The following is a 22,093-nucleotide window of genomic DNA, read 5'->3' on the forward strand; positions in this document are numbered from 1 at the left end:
TGCTTCTACTGGTAAAGCACAGAGTGCTCTCTGTAACAACTGAGTGCATTCCCTCCCGCGGACACTCACAGGGGTGTGGGTGACAAGGGCCCTGAACACCCAGGACAGGCTCAGGGGACAATGTGCCCCCAGGACCATATTTCAATGGAGCTGTGAGTGTCATTCTTAATCCCTTGGGACCACTGTGATCACCACTAACATGTCCTGGGAAGCCCCGGAGTGAGCCCACCACCAAGAGGTCCAGGAGCTGGTGTCCTTATATATCCGTCATCCCTCCTCCATCATCTGTCCTCCATCATCCCTCCTCCCTCCTCCATCATCCCTCCTCCATCATCCCTCCTCCTTCCTCCATCATCCCCCTCCCTCCTCCATCATCATCCTTCATCATCTCTCCTCCATCATCCCTCCCTCCTCCATTGTCATCCTCCATTCACCCTACATCATCCTTCCCTTCATCATCCTCATCTTCAGTTCTTCACTGAAAGGCCACCTCTTCTGTGAGACTTGCAGGATCTCCTGACTAAAATTACAAATATTTATACTTTCTATTCCCTTCTTTACTACTCTTCTCCTTAGAGCTTACCAGTATCTAACATCCTATACATTTTACTTACTCATCTTGTCTACAGACTTTCTCCTTCACCGGAATAAAACTCTGCATGGGCAGGGATTTTTGTCTGATTGTCCCACCACAGATGCTAGGCCCCCAAGCACCCAGAAAAGTTCCTAGTACATAGTAGCTACTGGAGACACGTTTGTTGAATGATAAATAAAATAGATGTAAATGACAGGGACCAGCTTAGTTTGCACATTATCAAAGGCCAACTCTTTGTCCCTCAGGAGGAGATTTGGGGATGCCTTCCACACCAATCCAGACCAGTGAGAGGGGTGTCCTGTCAGGCACCAGTCACCAAACACCTCTCCACATGCACTGAATAAGTATGGATTTCGCTGTGGAAACCTCCCTGTATCCACTGGCCAGGAGCCCCTCAGTGGTGCTGGGATGAGTCGCTCCACCCTTTGGGCTTCAGTTTCCACCGTCGTTAACGGGAGAGTTAGACCGAGCCATGGTTTTCCACACTGTTCCCCAAGAACCTTGCAGCTTTATGGAGCTGCCTCCAGACCTCTACTGAGGTTGGGGGTGGGTCGGGGGGCAGCCAGCAGAGTCTAGACAGCCTCCACCCAAACCACATCCATCAAAAATCAAAAACAGCAGTAGGCAGGAAGCTGGCTGCATAAGGATGTCTGCACCCACAAAACACCTTGTGCACATTATGGGCATTTGACTCACCTCTCATTCAACCCCAATAACCCAGTGCTTTGAGGACAATTACTACCCCCATTTACTCATGAGAACTGAGGCTTAGAGATGCTAGCAAAGTCACATACCAAGTACAAGAAAAGTGGCTTTGCGCCCACTCCTGTGGCCATTAGGAAGCTCCATGTCCTTCAGGGCCCCTGACTGGCCTAAGGGGCCAAGTTCAGCATGGTGCTGGCCCTCCCAGGGCCTCCTCTTTGGGTCAGTTCCTCCCTTGCCTCAGATGGGTCGCAGAGTCTGGGACTTTGGACTAGGGGATGAACAGGCATTCTCCCTTCCCCTCCTCCTGGGTAAAAGCAAGGTGCACGGGCACAGCTGCAAGCATGGCACCTACAGAGTGTCCCTGCTGTTCAGGAAGGCCAGGTGCAAGCCATTGGATTGTGGTTTCTCAAGTCAGCTACTACCGGACAGTTCCCTCCCTGGAAGGCACCACAGAGATATCAGAATCAGATGCACAGCTACCATTTCAATGAAGGAACTCACACGGAAAACAGTGATTTGTGCATCACATTTGTTTTTTGTTTTTTGTTTGTTTGTTTGTTGGGTTTTCTTTACTGATGTCCATAGTGTGTGTGTTTGCTTGTTTTTAATTATTATGGGTACATAATGGTTATATATATTTATAGGGCATACAATGTGAATTAATCAAATCAGGGTAATTGGAATATCCATCACCTAAGGTTTTTTATCATTTCCTTGTGTTAGGAACATTCCAATTTCACTCTTTTAGTTATTTTAAATTATACCCCAACTTACTGTTAACTATAGTCACTTTGTTGTGCTGTCAAATATTGCTTATTCTATCTAACTATCTAGCTATATGTTGCACCCATTAACCACCCCCACTTTTTCCCCCCTCCCCACTATCTGTCCCATCCTCTGGTAACCATCATTCTCTGCCTCCGTGAGCTCAATTGTTTTTTAATATTAGCTCCCATACAAGAGTGAGAACATGTGAGATTTGTCTTTCTGTGCTTGGCTTATTTCACTTAACATAATGTTCTCCAGTTCCATATGGCTATATAATAGTCTCTTGTGTATATGTACCACAATTTCTTTATCCATTCATCTGTTGATGGACACTTAGGTTGATTCCAAATCTTGGCTATTGTGACTAGTGCTGCAATAAACATAGGAGTGCAATTATCTTTTTGATGTTCTGAGTTCCCCTCTCTTGGATATATACTCAGCAGTGGGATTGCTGGGTCATAGGGTAGTTCTATTTTTAGTTTTTGAGGAACTTCCATACTGTTCTCCATAGTGGTCGCACTAATTTACATTCCCATCAACAGTGTACTAGGGTTCCCCTTTCTCCGCATCCTCACCAGCATTCATTATTGCCTGTCTTTTTGATATAAACCATTTTAGCTGAGGTGAGATGATGTCTCATTGTAGTTTTGATTTGCATTTCTCTGATGATTAATAGTGTTGAGCATTTTTTCATATACTTGTTGGCTATTTGTATGTCTTCTCCTGAGAAATGTCTATTGATGTCCTTTGACCATTTTTAATTGGATTACTTGATTTTTTCCTGTTAAGATGTTGGCGCTCCTTGTATATTCTAGTTATTAATCCCTTGTCAGATGGGTAGTTTGAAAATATTTTCTCCCATTCTGTGGGTTGTCTCTTCACTCTGTTGGTTATTTCTTTTGCTGTGTAGAAGCTTTTGTGGTCCCATATGTCTAATTTTTGCTTCGGTTGCCTTTGCTTTGGGGATATTACTTAAGAAGTCCTTGTCCAGCCCAATGTCCTGAAGCACATTCCCAATGTTTTCTTTTAGGAGTTTCATAGTTTCAGTTCTTCTATTAAAGTCTTTAATCCATTTTGATTTGATTTTAGTATATGGTAAGAGATAAGGGTCTAGTTTCATTCTTCTGCATATGGGTATCCACTTTTCCTAGCACTGTTTGTTGAAGAGACTGTCCTTTCCCACCATATATTCCTGGCAACTTGGTTGAAGAAAAATTCACTATAGATGTGTGGACTTATTTCTGGGTTCTTTATTCTGTTCCATTGATCTATGTCTGTTTTTATCCCAGTACCATGCTGTTTTGGTTACGATAGCTCTGTAGCATGATTTCAAGTCAGGTAGTGTGATTCCTCCAGTTTTGTTCTTTTTGCTTAGGATAGCTTTAGCTATTCTGGGTCTTTTGTGGTTCCATACAAATTTTAGGATGAATTTTTTGATTTCTGTGAAGAATTTCCTTGGTATTTTGATGGGGACTGCATTGAATCTGTAGATTGCTTTGGATAGTGTGGATATTTAACAATATCAATTCTTCCAATCCGTGAATATGGAATAGATTTCCCTTTTTTGTGTCTTCCTCAATTTCTTTCATCAATGTTTTATAGTTTTCATTATAGAGATCTTTCACTTCTTTGGTTAAGATTATTCCTGGATATTTTATTTTATTTGTAGCTATTGTAAATGGGATTACTTTCTTGGTGTCCTTTTCAGATTGTTTACTGTTGACATATAGAAATGCCACTGATTTTTGTATGTTGATTTTGTATCTGCAACCCTACTGAATTTATTTATCAGTTCTAATAGTTCCTTTGTGGAGTCTTTAGATTGCTTTAGATAAATATAAGATCATATCATCTGCAAACAAGTATGATTTGACTTCTTCCTTTCCAGTTTAGATGCCTTTTATTTTTTTCTCTTTTCTGATTGCTCTGGCTAGGACTTCCATTACTATGTTGAATAACAGTGGTGAAAGTAGCCATCCTTGTCTTGTTCTAGATCTTAGAGGAAAGTCTTTCATTATTTCCCCATTCAGTGTGATACTTGCTGTGGGTCTGTCCTATATGGTTTTTATCATGTTGAGGTAAGTTCCTTTTATATACAGTTCTTTTGAGATTTTTTATCATGAACCGATGTTGAATTTTAACAAATGCTTTCTCAGCATCAATTGAAATGGTCATATGGTTTTTGTCCTTTGTTCTGTTGCTGTGATGTATCACATTGATTGATTTGCATATGTTGAAACATCCTTGCATCCCTGGGATGAATCCCACTTGAAGTGGATACCCATATGCACAATAATCTTTTGAATATGTTGTTATATTTGATTTGCTAGTATTTTGCTGAGGATTTTGCATCTATGTTCACTACAGATATTGGCCTATGGTTTTCTTTTTTCATTGTGTCTTTGTCTGGTTTTGGTATCTGGGTGATACAGATCTTGTGGAATGAGTTTGGGAGTATTCATTCCTCCTTGATTTTCTGGAATAGTTTAGGTAGGATTGGTATTAGTTCTTCTTTGAATGCTTAGTAGAATTCATCAGTGAAGACATCAGGTCCTGGGCTTTTATTTGATGGGAGACTTTTTATTACTGCTTCTATCTTGTTACTTGCTATTGGTTTATTCAGGTTTTGGGTTTCTTCCTAGTTTAATCTTGGTAGGCTGTATGTGGCTAGGAATTTATCCATTTCTTTTATGTTTTCCAATTTACATAGTTGCTCATAACAGTCTCTAATGATCCTCTGGATTTCTGCAGTATCAGTTATACAGCCTCCTTTTTCACTTCTGATTTTATTTATTTGGGTCTTTTTTCTTTTTTTCTTAGTCTGGCTAAAGGTGAATCAATTTTGTTTATTTTTTCAAAAACCCAACTTTTTGTTTCATTGATCTTTTGCAATTTTTGTTTCAGTTTCATTTATTTCTGCTCTGATCTTTATTATTTCTTTTCTTCTACTAATTTTGGGTTTGGTTTGCTCTCATTTTTCTCGTTTTTTGAAGTGCATCATTAGGTTGTTTATTTAAAGGTTTTCTACTTTTTTGATGTAGGTACTTATTGCTATAAACTTTCCTCTTTGACCCTTTTGTAGTTCATAAGTATGATGATTGGGTTTTCATGCACATGCGTGAAATGTGTCTCCCTCAGTTCTTGTTACGAGGTCAACACATTACCCATCTGATATGAAAAAAATAAAAAAAAAACCTTTCCTCATATTAATGTCTTCACATTAGTGAAGGTTTTGATATGTTCTGTTTTCATTTTTATTTGTTTCTAGAAATTTTTTAATTTTTTTCTTAATTTCTCCATCTACCAACTGGTCATTGAGGAGCATATTGTTTCATTTCCATGTGTTTGTATATTTTCCAGTGTTCCTCTTGTTATTGATTTCTAGTTTCATTCCATTGTTGTCATAAAAAATACTTGATATGATTTCAATTTTAAAAAATATTTTAAGACGTGTTCTGTGGCCTAACATATGGTCTATTCCTGAGAATGATCCATGAGCTGGGGAGAAGAACGTGAATCCTGCAGCTGTTGGATGAAATGTTTCATTAATATCCATTAGGTCCGTTTGCTTTATAGTGCAGGTTAAGTCCAATGTTTCTTTGCTGATTTTCTGTCTGGATGATCTGTCCAGTGTTGAAAATGTTGTGTTGAGGTTTCCAATGATTATTGTACTGGGGTCTATCTCTCTATCTTTGATATTTGCTTTATATATCTGGGTGCTCCAGTGTCAGGTGCATATATATTTAGAACTTATATCCTCTTATTGAATTGACCCTTTTATTATTATATAATGATGTTCTTTGTCTCTTTATACAGTTTTTGTCTTGAAATGTATTTTATCTGATAAAACTACAAAAGGATCAAAGACGAAAGTTTATAGTAATTAGTGCTTACATCAAAAAAGTAGAAAACCTTTAAATAAACAACCTAATGATGCATTTCAAAGGACAAGAAAAACAACAGCAAACCAAACAAAAAAATAGAAGAAATAATAAAGATCAAAGCAGAAATAAATGAAATTGAAACAAAAATTGCAAAAGATCAATGAAACAAAAAGTTGGGTTTTTGAAAAAAATAAACAAAATTGACTCACCTTTAGCCAGACTAAGAAAAAAAGAAAAAATATCCAAATAAATAAAATCAGAGATGAAAAAGGAGGCTGTATAACTGATACTGCAAAAATCCAAAGGATCATTAGAGACTATTATGAGCAACTATATAAATTGGAAAACCTAGAAGAAATGGATAAATTCCTAGCCACATACAACCTCCTCCTGCTCTTTTTTGGTTTCCATTTGCATGGAATACCTTTTTCCATCTCTTTATTTCCAGTCTATGTGTGTCTTTATAGGTGAAGTGGGTTTCTTGCAGACAGCATATATTTGGCTCTTGTTTTTTTAACCCATTCAGCCACTTTATGTCTTTTGATTGAAGAATTTAATCCGTTCACATTCAATGTTATTATTGTCAGGTAAGGACTTACTTCTGCCATATTGTTATTTGATTTTTTGTTGTTTTGTGGTCCTCTCTTTCTTCCTTCCTTCCTGTCTTCCTTTGTTAAAAAGTGATTTTCTCTAGTAGTGTGCTTTAATTTCTTGCATTTTATTTTTTGTTGTAGACTTTTTGACTTGAGGTTACCATGAGGCTTGTAAAAATATTTTATAACCAATTATTTTAAGCATATGACAACTCTGTTTACAAATAAACAAAGAGAAATCTAACACAAATTCTACACTTCAACTCCCTCCCTTACAAATTTTTTATTTTTCCTTGTTTCTATCCATATCTTTTTATACTATTTATCACTTAAAAAGTTGCTGTAGTTACTTTTTTTTTTATTTCAGCTTGTTATGGGGATATAAAGGTAAACTTTCATACCCCCATAACAAGCTATTGATAGGTTTGTCTTTTAGTCTTCCAACTCAAGATATGAGTGGATTATACACCATAGTTACAGCACTAGAGTGTTCTGTATTTGTGTACTTACTGTTGCCAGTGAGTTGTATACCTTCAGATGATTTCTTATTATTTATTAACATCCTTTTCTTTCATTTTGAAGAACTCCTTTAGCATTTCTTATAGGATGGCTCTGATGTTGATGAAATCCCTCAGCTTTTGTTTGTCTTAGAAAGTCTTTATCTCTCCTTCATGTTTGAAGGATATTTTTACAGGATATAATATTCTAGGGTTAAGGTTTTTTTTCCTTCAGCACTTTGAATATGTCATGCTACTCTCTCCGGGCTTGTAAGGTTTCCACTGAGAAGTCTGCTGTCAGATGTATTGGAGCTGCTTTCTACATTATTTTTTTTCCTTTTTTTTCTTGCTTACCTTAGGACTTTTTCTTTATGCATGACCTTTGGGAACTAGATTATTAAATGCCTTGAGGTAGTCTTGTTTGGGTTAAATCTGCTTGGTGTTCAGTGTGTGTCATGTTTGGATTTGAACTTCTGGAATTGTTCTAGGGTTTATACCAAATCCACACAGCCTCCCTGGATATGGCTGTTTACTTTGGCATTTTTGTAATAAATAATATAGTACACAGCCACATAGGCTAGCTTTGCCCCAGTCCCCCATTGCAAAAATGGTTTTGGAAAGTCCAGACTGTCCAGCGTGGCTGTGGGCTGTGTTTTCAGCCTTGCCACTCATCACCAAGGCCCTCTACTCCATCCCCAAGCCTTCCATGCCTCACCACCCTCCTGTGTGCTCCTCTGGGCATCAGCCAGGATGCTCTTCCTGCCCCTGGCTCTGCCCACCTTTTCTAGTTACTAATGCAGCATCACAAACCATCACAGATGTAATGGCATGAAACACCCTTTCATTTTGCTCAGGGACAAAGTGGGTCAGAACTTCATAAAGGGCATGGTAGGGAAGATTGTCTCTGCCCTACAACATCTGGGGCTCCAGAACCCAAGGACAGTCCTCAAGGAGAGAGATGCAGGTGCCAACTGCTGCAAGTCTGGCTGGCACACCCGACTGCACGAGGGCAAGGGGCTAGGGCAGGCTGCCAGCAATATCCAGACACAATGCAAGCCCTCCAGACTACATTACAGACATGTGCATTACGTTAACAAGACTTGAGAAGGCTGGAAAGGAAATGTCAGAGCTGCTAATTATAAAGCCACTGTCTCCAGCAAAGTGTATCAGTCAGAATGCTGTGGTTGTAAGGAACAGAAATCAGCTCTTACCCAAAAGAATTCACTGGAAGGATATCAGATGTGGGCTGGAAACAGGCTGCCCTGCAGACCAGGAAACAGAACTGAAATAAACAGCAATAAATTGTCTTTCCAGGCTGCCATCACGGGGTGAAATGAATCCAACCACTGCTAGCCTTGTTGCCACTTGGCTCAAAATGCAAACACCACCCTGAGGAGGCAACATCCAGTGGATTGGCGGAGTCGGCTCACACGGCTGCCCCATGGCTAGGGCAGGGCCTGCTTGCAGCAGATCGAACCCAAAGGAGAACAACTAATTTCCTAAAGGAGAATCAGGGTGTGAATAGGATGGGAAAATAGATGTTGGTTAACAGTCACAAATGCACATAACAGTGACACAGAAAGACTTCTGTTCTGATTCTGGGTTCTGTCCTTTTTCAGCCGAACCCCCAGGCCTAACACCACGCCAGGCCCAGACTTGCTTCTTGGTGTAGGGACCAAGGCTTGTCTTCACCAGGAAGCAAAGATGCAGTACCCAAAAGGGTGTCGGCAAACATCTCCTCTGAAATGAACAAAGTACTTCCTGCCACTTCTATGCTTAAAATGTGCCATGTAGTCTTTGTTTACCAAGGTATTTAAAGATTGCTAATTTTCTCCAAGCTCTTAATAGCACAAATTCTTTTATTGCTCTAAATAGAGAGTTTATAATGTATTATTTTAGATTTTCAGTAACCACATGCATTTAGCAATTAGAGATATCAGTGCTGCCAAGTGACTTTGAAAGATAAATACCGATGGCTAGAATAATATTGTGCATGAGCTTGTTTTATTAAACAGAAACCCAGATCACAGTGGCTCTATTCCAATCCTCCAGTCCCTGAGTGGTCCAATTAACTACAAGACAGAAGCCATATATTTTTCCTCATTTAAATAAGCTCTGCTCCGTATTAATTCCAAAAGGTTATACATTGGTCACCTATTCCAAATCATCTAATAAAAACGGGGCGGCTCCAGTCCCCACCACAGGCAGCACTGTGGGTGACTGTCCACAAACCCCGGCACTCAGGGTTCCCTACACCCGCAGGCTTCCTCCTCAGACCCCAGGGGCTCTGCCTGAGGGCTCTCCTGCATCATGACCAGTGGGAGCTGGAGGGTGAACAGCCCGCTGTCCTGGCTCTGGGCTGGGATGACTCTGGGGTGTTCTCCCTCCTGTGTGGGGAGGGAGGGGAGAGGCAGGAGGGGATGTCAGCCCCTTTTGGTCCTTCCACCACCACCACGTGAGGACGCATGGACAGCACCATCTGTGGGGAACAGGCCCTCACAGGACATGGAATCTGTTGGTGCCTTGATCTTGGGCTTCGCCAGACTCTGGAACTGTGAGCCATGAATTTCCCTTGTTTGTAAACTACCCGGTCTCAGGTATTCTGTCACAGCCGCAGGAGCAGACTAAGGCACAGGAAGAAAACTCAGCCTTTGACTTAGACAACTGCCTCCGTCAGCAGTTCTCCAAGTGGAGCCCTGGGACCAGCGACAGTATCACTTGGAAACTTCTTGGAAATGAAACTCTCCGTCCTGACCTCCCAGGCTTCCTGAGTCAGAAACTCTAAGAGGGGTTTGCCTGCTCACAGGCCTTCCAGGGGGTTCTGAGTCAAGCTGGAATCTGAGAAACACTGAACTAGGGAAAGTGTGGAGATATTCATTAACTGTGGGAGAAAACAGAGGGGAGGGCAGGTTTGTCGTGGAAGTGACCTGTTTAAATGGCTCCCCAGAAGACGACTATGCCACCCAGATGAGTCAGCCCCACTTGGGAGAAGTCAACTGGGTCTTACAGGTAGCAGGGCAGGTGAAAGTTACACCTCAGCACCATGGAGACTGGATGGAAGCAATCTTTTGCTCACACCTGGGGAAACAGAAAGAAGAAAATTAAAAAGTGAAAGTATTAATAAAACATAACAGTTCAAATATTCAAAAAGTACTGAAAGTTAATGAAAAACAAAAGCCTTTATCTCGTTCTCTGGGCTTGTTAACCACTTCTTAGATGTCCTTTTTTGAGAATGTTCAGTGTATATTTCAGTATAAACATTATATAGGTCTAATTAATTTGTTATTCTACTTTTATACAGTTCTGCCTTTTGTTATTTCCTTTAAAATATGTCTTGGAAATATGTCCATATTAGCAGAGTCATTTCATTCTTCATATGTGTTAATTAATTGTTACTGAAGTGTATATTGTAAAGTGCACACGTTATAGTATTATGATCTGTAGAATTGTCATAATCTAATCAATTTCTCAGTGATAGGTTCTTTGATTTTTTTTCTAGTTTTCATTATTGCGACAGTATTTATAAGTGTTTCCTGGCCACCTTTTGTGAGCACAGCCACGAGATCAATTCCTGGCAGGGGAATTGCTGAGTCAAAGGTCAGTGCAGTTTTTACTTTGATGGATATCGCCCATTAACTTCCCAAGGAGTCGCATGCCATCTACCCTCCTGCTGACAATTTACAGATGTGCCCCTTTCCTTATGCCCACAGCAGCCATGAGTATTATTGCATTTTCAATTTTTGCTACCTTGGGGAAAAATTGTATTTCTTTGTTCCTTTTACTTGCATTTCTTTAATTCTGAGAAAAACTGAACAAGTCTTTTTTATATATATTTATTGACCAGCTTTGCTTATATTTCTGTGAACTTGCAGTTTTTCAATTGGGTTTGTAAATATTTTTCTTATTGATCGATGAGATCTTTGTAAAATGTGTTGCTCAATGAAGTGGCCCTTTGCCACTTGGGCTGCAAATATTTTCTTTTCAGTTCATTGTTTACTTTTTCCTCATTTGTGATTTTTTTCCTTGCTGATGATTGTTTATTTCTGGTCGAAGACATCAACATTTCCCTTCAAAGCTTCCAAATATATATCCTGCCTAGAAAGGCATTTTCCATTCATAATTATAAATAAATTCACCTTTTGTATTTCAGAAAGTTTTAGCTTCAGTGTTTTACACCAGAATCTCTGATACATCTGTAATTTCTTTTGCAGAGGTAAAGCAGTGGGTCAGAATTCTGTATTTTCCCCCCAAATATACAATTATCACTAAACCATTTATTTAATAATTCTTCTTTTGCCCTCGAAATGCTACCTGCCACATAGACTCATTTTGTATGTATTCTGTGGCCCTCTGTCTGCTCCACAAAAGCCTTCAGTATCTGTTCTAGTTCTTGAACCTTCACAATTGTATTTGATATTTAATAGGACTATTCCCTCCTCACTACTCTTCTTTCTCGTGAACCTTCCTGTTCCTTTTTCCATGTCAGTTTCCCCCCACATATCATGTTGGTATTTGAATTGGGATGACTCTGATACTATGGATAATTTAGTGTTAATGGTCACCCTCATAATATTCATTCATTCTAGTCGATAGCGAGTTATCTCTGTTTGCTTACATCTGCGTTTCATCCCTTAGCAGAATTTTCAAGTTTTGTTTATACAGGTCCTACATATTTCTTTTTAAAGTTATATCTTGCTATTGTCTCATCTGAATGTTAGTTTTCATATTAATAATATTTTAACAAGTTATTTGTACATAGAAAAGTTATTGTGCATAATAATTTTCCTGCCTGAGTTATTATTTTCCATGGGTTTCAGCCAATTCTCCCGGGTTTCCTAAGCACACAGTCATGTCATCCGTGAATAACAATGACTTCACCTTGACATTGCAGTATCTTACCCAAAATTCTGACTCTCCTCCGATGCCACTGTCCAGCCTTCTGGAACCAGCCTGTGTTCAGACAGTGAGGGTGGGCGTCCTCATGTGTTCCTGGTTTTGATGGTAAAGCTTCTAATTTCTCAAGCCTCATAATAACAAAATTAATTTTACATTTGGTAAAGATAAATGGCAGCAATATGACAGGTGGGGAGAGGGGGTGAAACTAGAGAGAGAGGAACTGAAGATGGCGCTGGGGCTGGGGCTGGCCCCACCCGGGAGTACTGGGACCCTCGTGTGGATCCCTCGTGAGCCCCTCCCGATGGCCCCAAGGCACCTTCACGCCACGAGAAGCTTTATTAACTCCGAAGTCCGGAAAGCCCGTGGGGAGCTGTGTGCCTAACCCGGGAGCCTGCGCACTGCTTCATGTGGTGACCAGAGACTGCAGATGTCATCAGGTTAAGGATCCCGAGATGGGGCGATGATTCCAGATTTCCCAAGTTGGCCCTAAGCGCCTTCCACGCGTCCTTGTAGGACGGAGGCCAGCGAGACCCGGCATGCCGCACAGGAGACCCGAAGGTGGAGGTGGAGACGGGAGGGACGGGCCACCAGCCAAGAGCGCGGCTGGAGCGGCAGGAAGGCGCCATCGAAGGGACGCGCCTGCCTGCACCTGACTTCAGACTCGGCCTCCCGGACTGTGAACAAGTAAATTTCTGTTGTTTCAGGAGCCTCAGGACCTGGCGCAGCGGGCACGTGTAACCCCCCACCAGGAAAGTTGCGCGGGTGCAGGAATGCCAGTGCTGCCGGTGTTTGTGCACCATCTCTCCTCCCGCCCCAGCCGTGAAGAGGACGGAGCCCACCCCTGGCCTTCCTCGGCGGCCCTGACCTTGTCTCCCAAACACCTGCGGGCGGCGTTTGTTCCCCGACTGAGAACAGAACAAGCCCCTGAGAAATGCACTGCAGTCCAGCGCCACCTAAATACAAAATTAATGCAAGCTGCGGCAGCTCGGGCGTCTGGGTTGGCAGCCTGTGGGTTGCCTTTCTCTGCAGAGTTGAGGGAGGGTGGGTCGCAGGGGGGCTGCCTCTGGGATGATCCGCTTTTCCCCACTGATGTGTGAGCGGTAGGAAGCTGGCAGTAGCAAGCTATGTGAAAACTATTTTTATTCTTAATGGATTCAAGAAAGGGGTTCAGGGCAGAGATCAGGGCTGGGGTCTGGGGGCAGCTCTCCTGGTCGGCATGCCATGCTGTTTGGGTTTGGATCTCAGGATGAAAGGCCCAGATATGTGGTCAAGCCAGGATCCCCTCCCTAGACTTCGGGCTTCCTCTTGGCCTGGGTTTGCTGACCACGAATGGTATTGCTGCCTGACGTCACTGGATTCCTTTCTGTAATAGAAGCAGCTTGGTGCTGGGCCTGGTGCAGCCACAGCCTGTCAGAGGCATGGGGGCTAGGGAGGAGCAGGGCGGGTCTGTCCCCTCCAGACCCACAGCCCCTGCAGGGAGTGCCAGTACAGAGGCTGGGCCTGCTGTCGCCCTCGGGCTCCGTGCTGAAGTCTGAGCCTCCTCATCCAGGCCTCCCCAGCGTCCTTCTCTCACAGCTCTTCCGCACCACTGCCCCGGCTTTCCTAAAACTGCTCCCCTGCAGGCTTCCACTTCATTTGTGAACAAAAGCAGCAATGTCACTGTAAATCCAGTCCTACTGGATCACCACAGCCCTGAATTACTTTGTGCTGTTTCCAAAATTCAGCATCACCCCCAAATACATCCCCCTCCCACCAAGCAGGTTTGCAGAGGATACAAGGGGAGGTGTGGTCTTGGACATCCCTGCCCAACAGGGACTTCCTAGCCATGTGGGGACAAGCATAAGAGATCCCCCCACCAGGGACACCTGGAGGGGCGCTGCCCATCTGAGCATGCGTGCTCCCTTGCCCAAGTGGAAACAACCAGCTAGTCAGCCTTGCTTCCTCGTCACCTACGACCTCATTCCTGCCCTGGACTTCAGTCTTCCAGGAAACTTTGCCGCACCTGAGTGTCCCAGGACGATCTTGATCTCCATAGTTAGCTGGTCACACTTCCAGCTCCTTACATCTGTCCTCTGAGCCTGGGCTGCAAGCTCACCCACCCAACTCCCAATGTAGTCACAGCTGGAATCCCTCCCCTTTTTTAAAAATAAATTAATGTTAAAATGAACTGAAAGTTTATCCTGATACAAGTTATTTTCTATAAAATCAGGTACAAATTTGACACAGATTGAGATGTGAGGGCCAGAGAACAGCTGCTTGAGTGATAAATGCTGGATGCAAACACATGGCAGGAAAGATGGGCTCCTCTCAGGCCTCTTTAGTCCTCAGCTGCCTCCCTAGGACCTGTGCCTTACAAGATCCATTCTTTTCTGAAAATTGTGTTTCTCTAAAATATTCCCAAAGCTCTTGTCACAGCCAAAGCCTCTCTCCCAGACAGAGACTCGAGAATAAAGTCAGGGCTCTAGTCAGTTGTGCTTTGGTGCCGGTAAAAGCCATGACCCTCTGAACCTTCTAGATGCAGGCTGACTCCTGCTGTCGCTTTTAATTGCAGAGAAAGTCAAACAAAAAGATCTTTGCTTTGTGGACTAAATGGTATTCTAGAAGTCCCTCTTAAGGCAGAGCGCACATATACCCCACCCGAAGTGAGGATATGAGAGCCTCGGGGGACACCCATCCGGTCCCCTCAGCCTCCACAGGTGGTGCACAGACTTCAGGTGATTTACTCAAAGGCACAAATGCAGGTCCCAGTAGGGCCTGTACTTGAACACACGACTCCTAACTCCCAGGCTATACTCATTTCACTATACGACACTACTCCCTGCATGTTTCTGCCGTGACTATTTATTGAGCACCTGCTATGGGCCAGCCACTGTTGCCATGGATGCAGCAACGACAGGACATGTTCTCGCAGGAGGCAGCCCGGGAAGTCAGCTGCACCAGTGGTCAAGGGGCAGGTGCTCAGAGAGCCACATCCCTGACTGGGGTATGGTGCATCTGCTCACTCAGGCAGGAGGAAGGGACGTTCTGGGAAGATGAGGCAGCAATGACAGAGTGCTTAACTCCACAAACCCCAACTTAAAAACAGTGTTATGGGCTGAATTGTGTCCCCCAAAATTCATCTGCTGAAACCCAAACCCCTAGTAACTAGCATGTGACTGTGTTTGGAAATGGAGCCTTTAAAGATGTGATTAAGTTAGAATGGGGCCATTAGGGTGGGCCTTCATCCAATCTGATTGGTGTCCTTGTAAGAAGAGGACGTTTGGACACACAGACACCCAGGATGTGCATGCACAGAGGGCAGGCCATGTGAGGCCACTTGAGGACGCGGTGAGAAGGTGACCTTCTGCAAGCCAAAGAGGGAGGCCTCACCAGAAACCAACCCTGCAGACAACGTGATCTCAGACTTTAGCCTCCATAGCTGTGAGACCATCAGTTTCTGTTAGTTGTGTCACCCAGTCTGTGGCATTTTGTTGTGGTGGCCCTAGCAGAGTAACACACAGAATGACTAGACAGTGAATCCCAAACCTGTGGACCACTGCCCAACACACACATGGGTGGGACAACACCTAACAGCCCCCAGAGTGGAAGGTATGGGCGGGATGTGGGAGGGCAGCAGGGGCAAGTGTCGGATCTGGGAACGGAGCCCTGGCACAGTCAGACATTGGGAGCTGACTTGAAAACAGCAGCTGAAACCAGGGTCTGTCTAGTCCAACAGCTGGTGAGCAGAGTGGGCCAAATGGACTCTTCAGACTGGCCCACCGGGCTCCCTGCCAGGACAAAGCCCACACTGAGGAGAAACTGGGCAAAAAAAGTCAAAATTGAGCAGGATACCCCCAACAAACGTGAATTGGGGTGGGGGGACATGCTTTCCAACACTGTAAGAAAACGGCAGAGTGGGGAGCTCTGTGCAGTCAGACATGTTCTCCTGCACTAAGTCTCCCTCAAAAAATACCAGGAAAGGCAATCTCACATAAAAACTGAGCATAGAGGAAATTCATTGCAGAGGTAATCACTAAACTAGAAGGAGCATAATAGCAAATAGACACAATGGAAAAAGCTTTTAAGAAATAGTGAAAAGTGGAAATTTGCAAACAATGAAAAACATGAGAAAAGAGATCAAAAAGATTTGGGAGAAAGTGGGAAATGTGGGAAAAAGGCAAAGAAAATCTAATATAAAGAAAGTAAGAACCTGAGAAAGAAAATCAAAGCAAGAGAAATGAATATCCAACGAGAACAAGCAATACCAAAATATGTTCTAGTAAAATGATTAAACTTTAAAGAAAAAGAAAAAAAATTTTTGGCATCCATACAAAAAGAGCAAGTGACTTGTAATGGAAAGAAAAATAAATTATCCTCCAGCTTTCCAACAACAACACTTTGGGCCAGAAAAAAAATAGAGCAATATATAAATATTCAGGGAAGAAAAATGTGAGCCAAGGGTTTTAAACCCAGCAAATCTGACCCTAATTATAAAGGCCACATACAAACCATTATCCCATGCAACAACTCAGGAAAGCTTGCTTCCATGACCATTTCCTGAGGAATCTACTAAACACTAAGCCTCTGACAACAGAGCCAACTAGAGAGACACCAACGTGTGGACTGGTGGTGAGTGTGACCCAGCAGTTAATGCTGCCTGGAGCACAGACTGGATATTTGATGCTGAGGAATTGTGGGTTGTTAGCTGTAATGATGCTGTGGGTTATGTTATTAATAGGCCCTTACCTTTTAGAAATGCATAATGAAATGCTAATGAAAACATGACAGGATGCCTGGGATAATTTCCAAAACTACCCAGTGTATGGGGAAGACACAGGGAGGGGTGGATCTCAATTTACAAAGACCATCTTGCATGGATCGGCCAGGGGGAGAACGTGGGGCCAATGACCATTCTCTCTACTGTTGTCTGTGTGAACTGAAAATAAAATCCTAAGTTCCCCACTGGCTCAGTGGACACCTTCTTAGCCAAGGGGACCCCAGAAGAACCTTAAAACTGAGTTCCCAGCCATGACAGGAAGGGAGGTCAGGAATGCCTTGTTGTACCCTCTTCGTTTTGGAGTTTAGGCACAACCACTGACCAGCATTAACGTTAAAGTAGAGATCATAAGACTGACAGAGCAGACTCCTCATAGCCAAGTTATAAACAAACCTAAGGTCCTGGTCATGCCAGGCAAGGGTTAAGTCACAACTTACAATCCATGAAAGTTTAGTTAAATAGTTTTGTTTGTTTTTTGTTTTTGTTTTTTTTTTTTTGCTGGCATAATATCACATGACAGATAATGGGTCCTCTTAAGGTAAACATTCCTTTCCCTAAACACACCTGTTACTTGTAAGTGCCACCCCCTGCTGTAAGACATCCCACTTTCTTGGGCTCAACCAATCTATATCTTCCGTGTATTGATTTATGATTTTACCTGCAATTCCTGTTTTCCTGATATGTATAAAACCAAACTGTAGCCCAACCACCTTGGGCACACTTTCTCAGGACTCTTTGAGATCATGTTTCCCTGGGCCACCGTCACTGATATTCAGCTCAGAATAAACCTCTTTAAAATATTTTACAGAGTTTGAGTGTTTCCATTAATATCTGGATTCAAAATTCACATAAAGAAATATTTGTTTTTTCTCCTTGCTGTTTTTATAAAAATATACAGATTTCTAGCTGTTACTCATACCTACTGAATCTCTGAAAGTGCAGCCCTGGAAAAAGTGGTGGTTGTCATTGTTGTCGTTGTCTTGTTTGTTTCATTTCCTCCAGGCAATCTTGATGCATTTGGTGCCAGGGCTGAGGTTTAGGAATCATTGATTAAATTCAAATGTTATATCTAGACAGTTAAACCACCAGAATCTCAGCCCTGTTCTCAAGAGGGCAGCCCAGGGAGGCAGGAATTGGGACCAGGATGGACAGGGGAAACAACCGTAAGTTATTCAAAGGCAGAAATAAATCAGCTTCCTCCCGAGCAACTGAGTCAGACCACACTGCCCCTCTTCCCTGAGCCCCCTTTCTTTGGATGTAAAGGCTTGAGAAGTGTGTGGAGCGGAAACAGCCCCTGCCACACTGCAGCCAGCTTTTGTGCAGCAAGTGGGGCAGTGCCCAGGACCATAGCGTAGCACAGAAGGGAAAGTCTGAACTAAGATACCCCAGGCAGGACCGCCTGCTCAGTCCCTGCCCCAGCCACACTCTGTAAAATTCAGCCATTAGAGAGTTCATTGTTTTCTGAGTTAACAAGTGTTCTAAAATGCAAATGCCTCTAGGAGGGTTAGCACAGATACTGCACTCTGAACAATCTTCCTCATAAGGTCGTGCAGGACTTTGGCAAACAGAAATACCCACAAGGGACAGGTGAGTTAAGTAAATGTGCAAATTTGTCCACATTAAAGATTACAGAGTTGGCCGGGGCAGAAGAACTAGGAGTGGATGCCTTGCTTTAGAGGCCGTCAAGTTAACAATGACGTTAATAACGCACAGTGCTTGACAGTGGAAAAACAGACACATCTGCTGGCCGGTTTTCCAACCCTGAAATGCAAAGGGGCCTAGGTTCATGCTAGATTCATGCTGGGGTGCAGGTCAAGGAACTCTTCCACGTCTCAGGTTCCATTCTGAACATGGGCACAAAACAATTCTTGCACACAACAAAAGATGACGAGAGGCTCCGATGTGACAGTGCTTGGGAAAACACAGCATGCCACACGGGTGTAAGGGAGTATGATTCTCTACTTTCTGCCCTAATTCAATTCATGTTTCTAAATATTTAAATTTTGTTATCATCTTGAATAGTAATCATCTCAAATCCCTCGCATCTCAACTTCTGGTTTCCTGTCCGGCACGTAAGGAGCTTGGAAGTCATCACTTCACCCTAACAACTAAAAAGCTGAAGCAACTGAAAAATCAACAACTCACCCTAGATTCCTCAGAGAATTGAGGTCACAGGACAAACTGCTGCCCCCCAAATTGGAAAGACAGACAGCCAAAGCAAAGAGCCACAACTTACTGGAGCAGAAACCTCTGGGGGAGCCCATTCCAGGACAATGAAACCTAAACTGCAGTTGACAGTTTGCCAGAGGCTGAGTGTGGACAAGCCTGAAAGAGAAAACCTTCAGTCATGGGGACCTGGTCTTCAGGGGCCCCTCGCTCTTCTGTGAGTTTTACCTCCAGGAACACAGCCAGGTTCTCACAGGAAAGGCCAGAGAAAAATCTCCCCATGTTTCTGGCATGGGAGGGGAAAAGAAACTATTCGGAAGCAGCCAGAGTACTCTGTTCTTCTTAACAATGTCTGCTGTCAGGAGAAACTATTAACTGAGCACATAAACCACTGGGGTTTGTCAGAGGCTAACTGACCAGGGGGAAGGAAGATACATACAGCAGAAAAGTAAATAAAGTCCTGTTTATTCTGTACACCATGTTCAGCTATAAAAAAAATTACAAGGCATAGTAAAAACCAAAAACAGTGTGAAGAGACAGAGCAAGTGTCAGGACTCAGATACGGCAAGGATGTTGGAGTTATCAAACACGGAATTTAAAACAACTATGATTAATGTACTAAGGGCTCTAATGGATAAAGCAGACAGAATGCAAAAACAGATAGGCGATACAAGCAGAAAGATGAGAATTCTAAGAAAGAACCAAAAAAAAAAAAAGCTACAGATCAGAAACGAAGAATGCTTTTGATAGGCGTATTAGCAGATCAGACACGGCTGAGGAAAGAATGTCTGAGCTTGAAGACATCTAAATATTATAGAAACTTCTAAAACTAAAAAACAAGAGGAAAAAGACTGAAAAAGAGAACTGTGGCACAGCTAAAGAGGGGTAATATATGTGTAATGGGAATAGCAGAAGGAGGGTAAGAAAGAATGGAACAGAAGAAATATTTAAAGTAATAATGCCTAAGAATTTCCCCAAATGAATGTCAGACCCTAAACCACAGGTTCAGGGAGCTCAGAGAATACCAAGCAATATTAAATCCCCCCTCAAAAAACAAACCTACACCAAGGCATGTCATATTCAAACAGCAGAAAATGAAAGATAAAGAAAAAATCTTGAAAGAAGCCATAGGGAAAAAATTCTTACCTATAGAGAAGCAAAGATAAGGATCACATCCAACTTATCCTCAGAAACCTCGCAAGCAGGAAGAGAATGGAGTGAAATATTTAAAGTGCTGAGAGGAAAAAAAAAAACTAAGAATTCTGTACCCTGAGAAATTATTCTTCAGAAGTGCAGGAGAAATAAAGTCTTTTTCAGAAAAACAAAAACTGAGGCGATTTGTTGCCAATAGGCCTGCCTTGCAGGAAATGTTAAAAGTTCTTCAGAGAAAAGGAAAACAATATGGGTCAGAAACTCAAATCTATTATATCTAAAGAGAGGAAGAGCATCAGAGAAGGAATAAGTAAGACAATATTAAAAATTTTATTTTTCTTATTTTTAATTGAGCTAACAGATGTCAGTTTGTTCAAAATAATAACAATAATGTATTTAATTATGTATGGTTACATATGTATGTATGGTACATATGTAATCTTTTACATTATATATATATATATATATATATATGCTGATGTATAAGTAAAACGACAACAAGGATACAAAGGAAAAGAGAGGGAACAGGTTTTCCGTGTTCACTGATCTTATATCTAGAAAATCCTAAGGACTCCACCAAAAAACTCTGAGATTTGATAAATGAATTCAGTAAAGCATCAGGATAGAAAATCAATATATAGAAATCAATAGCATTGCTATACACCAACAATGAGCTAGCCAAGAACCAAATTAAGAGGGTCATCCCATTTGCAATAGCTGCAAAAAACAAACAAACAAGCCAACCTAGGAATGTATTTAACCATGGGGGTGAAAGATCTCTACAAGGAGAACTACAAAACACTGATGAAATAAATTACAGATAATGCAAACAAATGGACAAATATTCCATGCTCATGAACCAGAACAATTAATATTGTTAAAATAACCATACTGCCTAAAGCAATTTACAGGTTCAATGCAATCTTATTAAAATACCAACATCATTTTTCACAGAATTAGAAAAAACAATTCCAAAGTTCATATAGAACCAAAAAAGGGCCCAAATAGCCAAAGTAATCTTGAGCAAAGGGAACAAAGCTGGAGGCATCATATTGCCTGACTTCAAATTATACTACAAGGCATAGTATACTACCAAACAGCATAGTACTGGTATAAAAACAAACACATAGATCAATGAAACAGAATAGAGAACCCAGAAATAAAGCCACATACTTATAGCCAACTGATCTTTCACAAAGTTGACAAGAACATACACTAGGGAAAGATACCCTTTCAATAAATGGTGCTGGGAAAATTAGATTACCATATGCAGAAGAATGAAACTGGACCCTTATCTCTCACCATTACAAAAATCAACACAAAATGGATTAAAGACTTGAACGTAAGACCTGAAAGTATAAAAATCCTACACAAAAATCTAGGAAAAACTCTTCTGGACATTGGTATGGGCAAAGAATTTGTGAATAAGACCTCAAAAGCACAGGCAACAGAAACAAAAATAGACAAATAGCACTTAAATAAACTACAAAACGTCTGTACAGCAAAAAAAAAAAATAATTTGAGTGAACAAAGAGAGGGAAAACGTGACTTCCTCTTTTCTAATTTGCATGCCTTTTTTTCTTGTCCGGTTGCTCTGGCTAGGACTTCTACTACCATGTTGAATAGAAGTGGTGACAGTGGGCACCCTTGTCTTGTTCCAGTTCATAGGGGGAGTGCTTTCGACTTTCCCCATTCAGTATGATGTTGGCTGTGGGTTTGTTGTATGTAGCCTTAAATGCCTCGTTTGCTGAGGATTTTTATCATGAAATGATGCTGAATTTTATTAAATGCTTTTCCCATGTCTATTGAGATGATCATGTGGTTTTGTCCTTAATTCTGTGTATGTAATATATCACATTTATTGATTCGTGCATGTTGAACCATCCGTGCACCCCTGATGTAAAACCCACTTGATGATGGTGTGTTATCAGATAGTATGTGCCTCCCCCGTGAATAGGAACCAGAGTAGTAAGTAGATATTCACATATCCCAGCACATGGGGAGCTACAGGAGAGAGAAGAGGGGAGACCTCTTAGGAGGCCAGAGAAGACGGGACAGGAAGTGGGGTGTGATGTGGGAAC

The 22,093-nt window shown here is 42.1% G+C and overlaps 1 non-coding gene across 1 annotated transcript; it reads left to right on the forward strand.

The window, feature by feature from the left end:
• Positions 1–5,138: 5,138 nt before the first annotated feature.
• On the forward strand, positions 5,139–5,242 carry LOC123622971. Its single transcript, XR_006729704.1, has one exon. It is a non-coding gene; the product is annotated as a small nucleolar RNA U13 (small nucleolar RNA).
• The last annotated feature ends 16,851 nt before the right edge of the window (positions 5,243–22,093 follow it).

Source organism: Lemur catta, chromosome 17, assembly GCF_020740605.2.
Source record: "Lemur catta isolate mLemCat1 chromosome 17, mLemCat1.pri, whole genome shotgun sequence".
NCBI classification, from domain to species: Eukaryota; Metazoa; Chordata; class Mammalia; order Primates; family Lemuridae; genus Lemur; species Lemur catta.